Consider the following 10,334-nt stretch of genomic DNA (forward strand, 5'->3'; position numbering starts at 1 on the left):
TCTTCTGTTCATTCTTTTCAACCACAGCCTGTAGCACCGAGTAGAGGAGGAGGTCAGACGGTGAATCAACCTCCGAGGCAACAAGCAAGGGTGTTTGCATTGACTGAGGAGCAAGCACAAGCGGCACCAGATGATGTGATTGCAGGTAACTGTTCTCTTTATGGTTATCCTGCTTATGTCTTATTTGATACTGGTGCGTCGCATACTTTTATATCTGAGCAGTTTGTTGCATTGCATTCATTACCTGTTGAGCCCTTAGCTACTGTTGTATCTATTTCATCACCTCTGGGTCGAGGTATTGTATCAGTGAAGTCTGTACGAAATTGTATATTACAGTGTGAGGGGCATGAGATTGAGCTTGATTGTATTGTACTCGGTTTGTCTGATTTTGATTGCATAATCGGTATTGATATGCTAACCAAGTACAGAGCTACAGTAGACTGTTTTCAGAAGATTGTAAAGTTCAGACCTGATATGACTGATGAATGGAAATTTTATGGTAAGGGATCACGAGCTAGAATTCCTTTGATATCTGTTCTTTCTATGTCTGACTTGTTACAGAAAGGGGCAGAAGGATTCCTTATTTATGCAGTCGATATACTGAAGACTAGTCCGAAATTGACTGATATACCGGTGGTGAGCGAGTTTGCAGATGTATTCCCTGATGAGATTCCAGGATTGCCACCATACAGAGAGGTAGATTTCAGTATTGAATTGAGGCCAGGTACACAACCAATATCAAAAACACCGTACCGAATGGCACCGATTGAATTGAAAGAACTGAAAGACCAACTCGAAGATTTGTTGGCCAAGGGTTATATCAGACCGAGCGTCTCTCCTTGGGGTGCTCCGGTATTGTTTGCTAGAAATAAGGACGGATCGATGAGACTATGTATTGACTATCGGCAATTGAACAAAGCAACGGTAAAGAATCGCTATCCTTTACCTCGTATCGATGATTTATTTGATCAATTGCAGGGATCGTCAGTATATTCGAAGATTGATTTGCGATACGGATATCATCAACTGAGAGTTAGAGATGAAGATATTCCTAAGACTGCATTTAGAACCAGGTATGGCCATTATGAATTCATAGTCATGCCTTTTGGTCTAACGAATGCACCAGCAGTTTATATGGAATTGATGAATAGGGTATTTCAAAGATATCTAGATGATTTCGTGATCATATTTATCGATGATATCTTGATTTATTCTAAGAATATGTGTGAACATGTTGATCATCTCCGAATTGTATTGAGAACATTACGGGAAGAAAAATTATATGCCAAGTTATCCAAATGTGAGTTTTGGTTGCAGCGAGTCGTGTTTCTTGGCCATATAATTTCAGGAGATGGTATATCAGTGGATCCAAGCAAAGTAGAAGCTGTGATCAGTTGGCAAAGACCGACGTCTGTTCCAGAAATTCGAAGTTTTATGGGCTTAGCTGGTTATTATCGTCGATTCATTCGAGATTTTTCATCTATAGCGAAGCCTATTACACAGATTACACAGAAAAATGCACCATTTGTTTGGTCTGAGGCATGAAAGGAGTTTTGTTGAACTGGAAAAGAGATTGACTACTGCGCCTGTGTTGACAATCCCTAAAGGTACTGATGATTTTATTGTTTATTGTGATGCTTCTCACCAGGGTTTGGGATGTATTTTAATGCAGAAAGGACATGTTGTTGCTTATGCTTCTCGACAACTGAAACCACATGAGGTTAGGTATCCAATTCATGATCTTGAATTGGCTGCTATCGTTTTAGCATTGAAGATCTGGAGACATTATTTATACGGCGAGAAGTTTGAAATCTTTTCTGATCATAAAAGTCTGAAGTATCTATTCTCACAATCTGAATTGAACATGAGACAACGACGATGGCTTGATTTATTGAAGGATTTTGATTGTGAAATCAAATACTATCCGGGAAAATCTAACGCAGCAGCAGATGCCCTGAGTAGAAAAGTATGTGCTCTATCTTTATCTACTATAGGTGTATCTAATTTGATTGAGAATTGTTGTGTTTCTGGATATGTATTTGAGAAAAATAGAAGGCCTATGAGAGTTTATGCAATCAATGCTGAGCCAGAGTTGTTGATTCGTATCAAAGAAGCACAGAAAGCTGATCAGAATGTACAGAAATCGATTGAAATGATCAGATCAGGACACCAGTCTGAGTACAAGCTTAGTGACGATGATATCTTGTATGTGAATAACCGAATAGTTGTTCCCAATATTGCAGACTTGAGACAGAATATTCTGAAAGAAGCCCATTGTAGTCGCTTTAGTGTTCACCCTGGAGGCAGAAAGATGTACAACGACTTGAAGAGTCAGTACTGGTGGAAACAAATGAAGTCTGTGTTGGAAAACGGTGCTCAGATCAATCAGAATTGATACCCGGTGCAGCGGAAGTTTTAAAATTTTATATGGAACGATTCCATATCATGGGTATCAAAACATTACGATTAAATTGTGCGTGTAAAAATTAAATAACAATTAAATTTTTACCTTGAATCTCGAAACGAGATTATGGACACCAACAGATAACTCTGCTCTTGTTGTATATCCCAGGAACTGATGGACGAACAATTCTTCAATCAGGTCCACGAACAGAAGTTTAATCCCTCTGATAGATTGCACTAGAAAATCTATCAGAAGTTTCTACGAAGAGAATTAACGAATTTGATCCGTTAAACCAGACTGCAAATTCGAAATTCACAGGCTGGAATTTTCGACAGAGAGAGGAGAAGGGCGGCGGCCACTAGAGAGAAAAACCTAGTGTTTTCGAAAATTATGCCCTCTGTTTTATAATTTCTGTACTGCAATAACTTATTTATAATGTGGGCTGCTAACAGCTTAGGGCCCATTAGTCATAAGTTCAAGCTTGACAAGCAAAGCCCGCATGTTCAGAAATTAATATAAAATTCATCGTGACTCAGATTGATAAACCAATTTCACCAATGTGCACAGAAACCATTTCTGCATCTTTTAAAGTCAAGATAAATTTTCTGAATCTGAATTCAGTGATTTCCAAAAATGCCCATCCCTATGTCATTTTAGGAAATCTTACTCTTCTACTCTGATATAAGAAGTCTTACTTCTTTATTCACTAAATTTAACTCTTTAAATTTAATTATCTCAACGGGGATTAAAAATCTATTACTTGTGTGACCCTCAATGGTTCATGGATACAGCTAGCCGTGGGCTCACAACTCCTTGTGACTCGGAACAACAATTTCCGACTTGCCCATCGAATCATGGTAAGAGCGCCTAGCAACATCGCCCCATGATTCCCTAGGTATCACTGATAGTCCCTGCAAGAACCAATAAATTTTGGTTAGCGTACAGTACGGTCCCTTCATCCAGATATCCCGATCGAATCAACAACCATTGGTAAATCTAGAGTCGTTCGAGATTCGATAACTATGCAATGCATCTTGAAGATCAAATAGTGGCATCGCATGTGCTACTAAGAAACCATTTCTTAAAACACATCATGTACTCTGGCCAGAGATTCGTCACACTAATATCTCCTCAGATTGCATAGGATATCCAAACTAGCAAGTATGTGGTGAATCCTTGACAACAAAGCATCGACTCCTATATGTGTCGTAACTGTACCCAATCCCGACACCTGATGACCCCAATAGAGTCGGTAAACGAGTCAAAGTACAGTACTAGCATATAGAGTCTCAATGATGTTTCAAGTAGTAAGGACTAATGGTGTACAACCAAAACCGCGGACTTTATCCACTCGATAAGTGATAACCACTTGGAAAGTCCGGATAGGGTAGTTCGATCATTCATCATATGAATATCCATTTGCATGCTTTGAACATCTCTATGTTCCATACCAATGAAACGTGGTACTCGACATCGCAAATGCTAGTCTCAATCTCGAGCGATCCTTATCCTTATTAACGGACGGCTCAATCGACTAGGAACTGTTTAGAATATACAGTGACTATAAGATGTGTTTCATGATAGCCATCCCCATGTGCCACAACATCTTACATACACTATAGTATATTCAAGGTCTTCATCTAAACATCTTATAGTATGTCACAACATAATAATATGATAAAAGATAAAGTAAATGCCATTATAAAAGTGTAAATTATATTAAATAAAAGATTGTTTATACATAGAGTCATAAAAGCCCTTAGCCACAAGTTGGCTCACCGGGCACCCACTCTTTCAATCTCCCACTTGCCCTAAAGCCAACTAGTCATACTACGTAGTCCCATTGCTTCGCGATGTTTGTCAAAAAATGGTCCTGGCAAGTGCTTAGTAAGTGGATCAGCGATATTGTCTGCAGAGGCCACTCTCTCGACAGTGATGTCTCCTCTTTCCACGATCTCCCGGATGATGTGGTATTTCCTCAGTACGTGTTTGGATCTTTGATGAGACCTTGGTTCCTTTGCCTGAGCAACGGCATCCGTGTTGTCACAGTACACCGGGACTGGACCAACAGCTTCAGGAATGACGCCCAACTCTTGGACGAAATTCCTCATCCAAACGGCCTCTTTAGCAGCAGCTGATGCCGCAATGTATTCTGCCTCAGTGGTGGAATCCGCTGTGGTGTCCTGCTTGGAACTCTTCCAAGAGACAGCACCGCCATTGAGCATGAACACAAATCCAGAGGTTGACTTCAAGTCATCCACGTCACTTTGGAAGCTAGAGTCGGTATAGCCTTCCAATTTCAGTTCTCTTCCTCCATATACCATGAACATATTCTTAGTCCTTCGTAAGTACTTAAGAATGTCCTTCACGGCTTTCCAATGCATTTGACCGGGATTGGCTTGATATCTGCTCGTGACACTCAGAGCAAATGCTACATCCGGTCTGGTATATATCATCCCATACATGATACTACCTATGGCTGACGCATATGGTACATGTGTCATTTTCTCTATCTCTTCATCAGTCTTGGGACACATGGACTTGGATAGAGAAACTCCATGACACATAGGTAGATATCCTCTCTTGGACCCATCCATTGAAAACCATTTCAATATGGTTTCGATGTAAGTTGATTGAGTGAGTCCTATCAATCTTTTAGATCTATCTCTATAGATATGTATCCCTAGAATATAGGATGCCTCACCCAAATCCTTCATCGAGAATCTACCTGATAACCATATCTTTGTTGACTGCAACATCCCTACATCATTTCCAATGAGTAAGATGTCATCAACATAAAGTACTAAGAATGTCACAGCATCCTTAACTACTTTTTTGTACACGCATGGTTCCTCCGGGTTCTTGATGAAACCAAAATCCTTTATTGTTTCATCAAATTTCTGGTTCCAACTTCTTGATGCTTGTTTGAGACCATAAATTGATCTCTGAAGCTTGCATACCTTATGCTCACTTCCCATGGATGTGTATCCCTCAGGCTGCATCATATAGATATCCTCCTTAATGTTTCCATTAAGGAATGCAGTCTTCACATCCATTTGCCATATCTCATAGTCATACCAAGAAGATATGGCAATAAGGATTCTTATGGACTTGAACATTGCAACTGGTGAAAAGGTTTCATCATAGTCAACTCCTTGTCTTTGAGTATAACCTTTCGCCACCAATCGTACCTTGTAAGTCAATACCTTACCATCAGGTCCAAGCTTTCTCTTGTAGATCCATTTACATCCTATTGGAACAATTCCATCGGGAGGATCTACTAAAGACCAAACTTGGTTTGTATGCATCGAATCTATTTTCGACTGCATAGCTTCAAGCCATAAATTTGAATCCGCATCAGAAATTGCTTCCTTGAAGTTTCTTGGATCACATCCAATGTCGGGTTCATCTTGATCTTCTTCAAGAAGAAGACCATATCGAATAGGAGGTCTAGAAGTCCTCTCGGATCTTCTAGGTATAGGCGTGTCCTCTGAAGATTCTTGAGGTATGGGATCATTATTTTGTATTTCGGGTTCTTCTCGAATTTCTTCGAGTTCCATCATCTTGCCTTTCTTATCCAATAAGAACTCCTTCTCCAAGAAGGTGGCATTCCTTGAAACAAACACTTTTGTTTCAGTAGGATGATAGAAATAATATCCGATTGAATTCTTCGGATACCCTACAAAATAACATAAGGTGGATCGACTATCCAACTTATCTCCCACTGTCTGCTTCACGTAAGTAGGACATCCCCAAATCCTCAAGTACGAATACTTAGGAGCTTTGCCATTCCATAACTCGTATGGTGTTTTGTTCACTGCTTTAGTGTGGACGTTGTTCAACAACAATACCGCCGTTTTAAGAGCATAGCCCCAAAAAGAAGGTGGGAGCTCAGTGAAGCTCATCATGGATCGAACCATGTCCAACAAAGTTCGATTACGACGCTCCGATACACCATTCAGCTGAGGTGTCATAGGAGGAGTCCACTGAGAGAGAATCCAATTCTCTTTCAGATAGTCCAAAAACTCGGTACTTAAGTATTCTCCACCTCGATCCGATCGAAGTGCTTTAATACTTTTGCCTAGTTTGTTTTCTACTTCAGCCTTGAATTCTTTGAACTTTTCAAATGCTTCAGACTTATATTTCATTAAATATAAATACCCATACCTTGAATAATCATCAGTAAAGGTAATGAAGTAGGTGTGGCCAAATTGAGTACCAATTCTAAATGGACCACAAAAATCTGTATGGATCAAATCCAACAGATTTTGACTACGCTCAGGTTTCCCCTTGAATGGAGATTTAGTCATTTTTCCTTTCAGGCATGATTCACAAGTAGGTAGAGAGTTAATATCAGACATATCAAACATGCCCTCTCCCACTAGCTTGTTCATCCTCCTTGAGGAAATATGACCTAGCCTAGCATGCCAAAGGTTTGCCGGGTTTTGACTATCGATTTTCCTTTTGTTCGTTGTTACCGGTTTATCAACATAATTTATTGGAACGTCTTTATTTTTAAGTTATATAGATCGTTTTCAAGTTGTCCATTTCCAATCAAACATTCATTCTTGTAAATATTGCAAATCCCATTCACAAAATTGCAAGAAAAACCATCTCTATCAAGCATAGAAACAGAAATAATGTTTTTAATCAAGTCTGGAACAAATAAAACATCTCTCAAAAGTAACTTAAAATCGTTCTGCAATATTAAATAAACGTCTCCCACAGTTTTGGCTTCAACTCTGGAACCATTTCCGAGCCTCAGCTGGGTCTCACCCATTCTAAGCTTGCGACTTCTTGTCATCACCTGCAAATCATTGCAAATGTGAGATCCACATCCGGTATCCAATACCCAAGAAGTAGTATTAAGTGAAATATTTATTTCAATATAAAACATACCCTTCGCAGTTCGCAACTGCTCTAGATATTCCTTGCAGTTACGTTTCCAATGACCGGGTTTCTTGCAGTGATGGCAAACATCCTTGGACTTTTCCATGTTTGAAGCCTTTGTCTTGTTCTTCTTCTCGGGTCCGGTTTTCTTGGATGGGGCAGAACGTTTCTTACCCTTTGTACTTGGCCCCTTCTTAGCAGAAGAAGAGGAGCCCACCAAGAGAACCGGTTTATCCTTCTTTAAAGTGGCTTCATAAGTTACAAGCATATTGACCATCTCTTCAAGGGAGGCCTCTATCTTGTTCATATTGAAATTCACCACAAAACCGTCAAACGATGAAGGAAGAGAGAGAAGTAATAAGTCCACATTGAGTTCATGCTCCAATACCAAATCAAGCATTACCAACTTTTGAATGAGCCAAATCACGCGTACCCCATGATCACGGACCGAAGTCCCTTCACGCATGCGACACGTCATTAACTCTTTTACAGTAGCGAACCTTTCAGCTCTCGATTGAGCCCCAAAAAGTTCCTTGAGTTGCACGTGAATTTCAGCAGCATTCACGGTATCCTCAAATTGCCTCTGGAGTTCATCAGACATCGAAGCTTGCATATAGCATTTGGCCTTGATATCATGGTCCCACCATTTATATCAGCTGGTGCTTCCTTCGGAGGAGACAATTTCTGACTCTTCCGGACTTATATCAGCTGGTGCTTCCTTCGGAGGAGATTTTTCTAAAAGGTAGAGCATCTTCTCCGAGGTCAAGACAATCTTCAACTTACGGAACCATTCCGTATAGTTTGCGCCAGTCAGTTTATTTTGTTCGAGAATAGAGAATAGTGGATTGCGCGAATTCATCTTAATGAAATACTGAAAAGAAACAGACAATAATCAGTGATTGTTTAATTAATTTAATAAGACATAAAATAGGCGAAATTTATTTTATGAATCTCACTCCCACTATTTTAACGATTTCACTACCCTCTAGTGAAAACGAGAAACATTTTCTTTAGTGGGAACATGGAGTCCAATTGACAAACTATAGTCCCGAATAATATCAACCAACCATAATTTTCAAAAGGTAGAGCCCAATTGCTTCCAAAGCAACCTCCATGTTTTTACCTCATGTCCAATAAGGGCCCAATAATATGACGCTGTTTATTGTGACATGTCAAGATTACCCATCAATATTAAGTTGTGATGGACGGTCGCCATGTGGATCCCCCAATAATATGAGCCGATCCCATGGGAGTTCCACCCAACTTACAACATTTGTCGATCCAATGTACAGCTTTCCGACGAACGGGCCCCCCCAATAATATGAGCCGGACCATATCCGCGGGTAGCATTTCATACATTGATCGTTGATGGAAGGTAGGAACATTTAAACAATATTTAAATTTCCTTTATTTATCTTAATATAAATTTTAAATCATATTTAAAATGAGGGATTTTAATTTTGAAAATTTGTCTCATCATTTAAAATTTGTATGCTTGCGGGATTCATACAATTTAGTCTAAACATGCATACAACAATAATATCATATATTATTTAGGATGATCGATTCCATTTCTAATCGACCCGTGGTTGTCAATCACGAGTCTAAGTCCAATCCTAGGTGATATGCAAGTATGCAATGCAATCCTATTACATTGTGTTTCCAATTTACATTTCTTCACTCTTTATTGTCTGTTGGGCCCACCTCCGTCTTCAAATCTTCATCTCCCACCAAGTATAATGTATTTACAATAAATAACTATGACAAGTAGGGGATACATTTTAAGGGGTGGGAACGGGCCATAAAGTAGGCCCACTTTTATTACATATGACAATTCATATTGGGCCATAAACCAGGCCCATTAATAAATCCAACAACAATAAAAACAAATGTAAATTAACTAACATACACCTACAAAATTGGTCATGGCAATCGATCATCCTTATCCAATAATATTTAATTCAAAATTAATTTATTGGATAACATGCAATGGCAATTAAATTAAAAAGGATAAAATCATATTCCATATATAAAATCTTATTTTACATACAAAATCATATTTTATCTTTGTATCAAATAAAATCATATTTTACATATAAAATCCAATTTTATACATAAAATCATATTTTACTCAATATTTTCATAAGATCATATCTTATCATCAATTGTACCAAAAATAATTAATTTCATAAAATTTGATTTAACGGATAAAATCTATAAATTTTCCAAAAATTCAAATTTTATCCAAAAATCAATTTTAAAATTTTCGGACTCGAACAATTCGATCCGACGCCTCGTGGACCAATCAAAAACAATTTTTGATCGGACCAAAAATAGAATTTTAACATATTAAAATTTTAATTAAAAATAAAATTAATTTTCCCGGGCCGCCCGGGACAATACCGGGCAGCCCGCGCCCCAAAAGGGGCTCAGGCCGCGCTGCCCTGGGCAGCGATCGCAGCGATCCAATCACTGCCCGTGTTTTGCCCGTCAAAAATTTAATTTTAAAAATATGTTTTGTTTCAAAAACCGAGGCTTAAAAATTTTGTACAATCGATTAATTTAATCGCTTGATCTGAGCAACCTGGCTCTGATACCACTGTTGGAAAACGGTGTTCAGATCAATCAGAATTGATACCCGGTGCAGCGGAAGTTTTAAAATTTTATATGGAACGATTCCATATCATGGGTATCAAAACTTTACGATTAAATTGTGCGTGTAAAAATTAAATAACAATTAAATTTTTACCTTGAATCTCGAAACGAGATTATGGACACCAACAGATAACTCTCCTCTTGTTGTATATCCCAGGAATTGATGGATGAACAATTCTTCAATCAGGTCCACGAACAGAAGTTTAATCCCTCTGATAGATTGCACTAGAAAATCTATCAGAAGTTTCTACGAAGAGAATTAACGAATTTGATCCGTTAAACCAGACTCCAAATTAGAAATTCACAAGCTGGAATTTTCGAGAGAAAGAGGAGAGGGGCGGCGGCCACTAGAGAGAAAAACCTAGTGTTTTCAAAAATTATGCCC

The sequence above is a fragment of the Henckelia pumila genome, chromosome 3 (genome assembly GCF_033568475.1).
Source record: "Henckelia pumila isolate YLH828 chromosome 3, ASM3356847v2, whole genome shotgun sequence".
NCBI lineage: Eukaryota > Viridiplantae > Streptophyta > Magnoliopsida > Lamiales > Gesneriaceae > Henckelia > Henckelia pumila.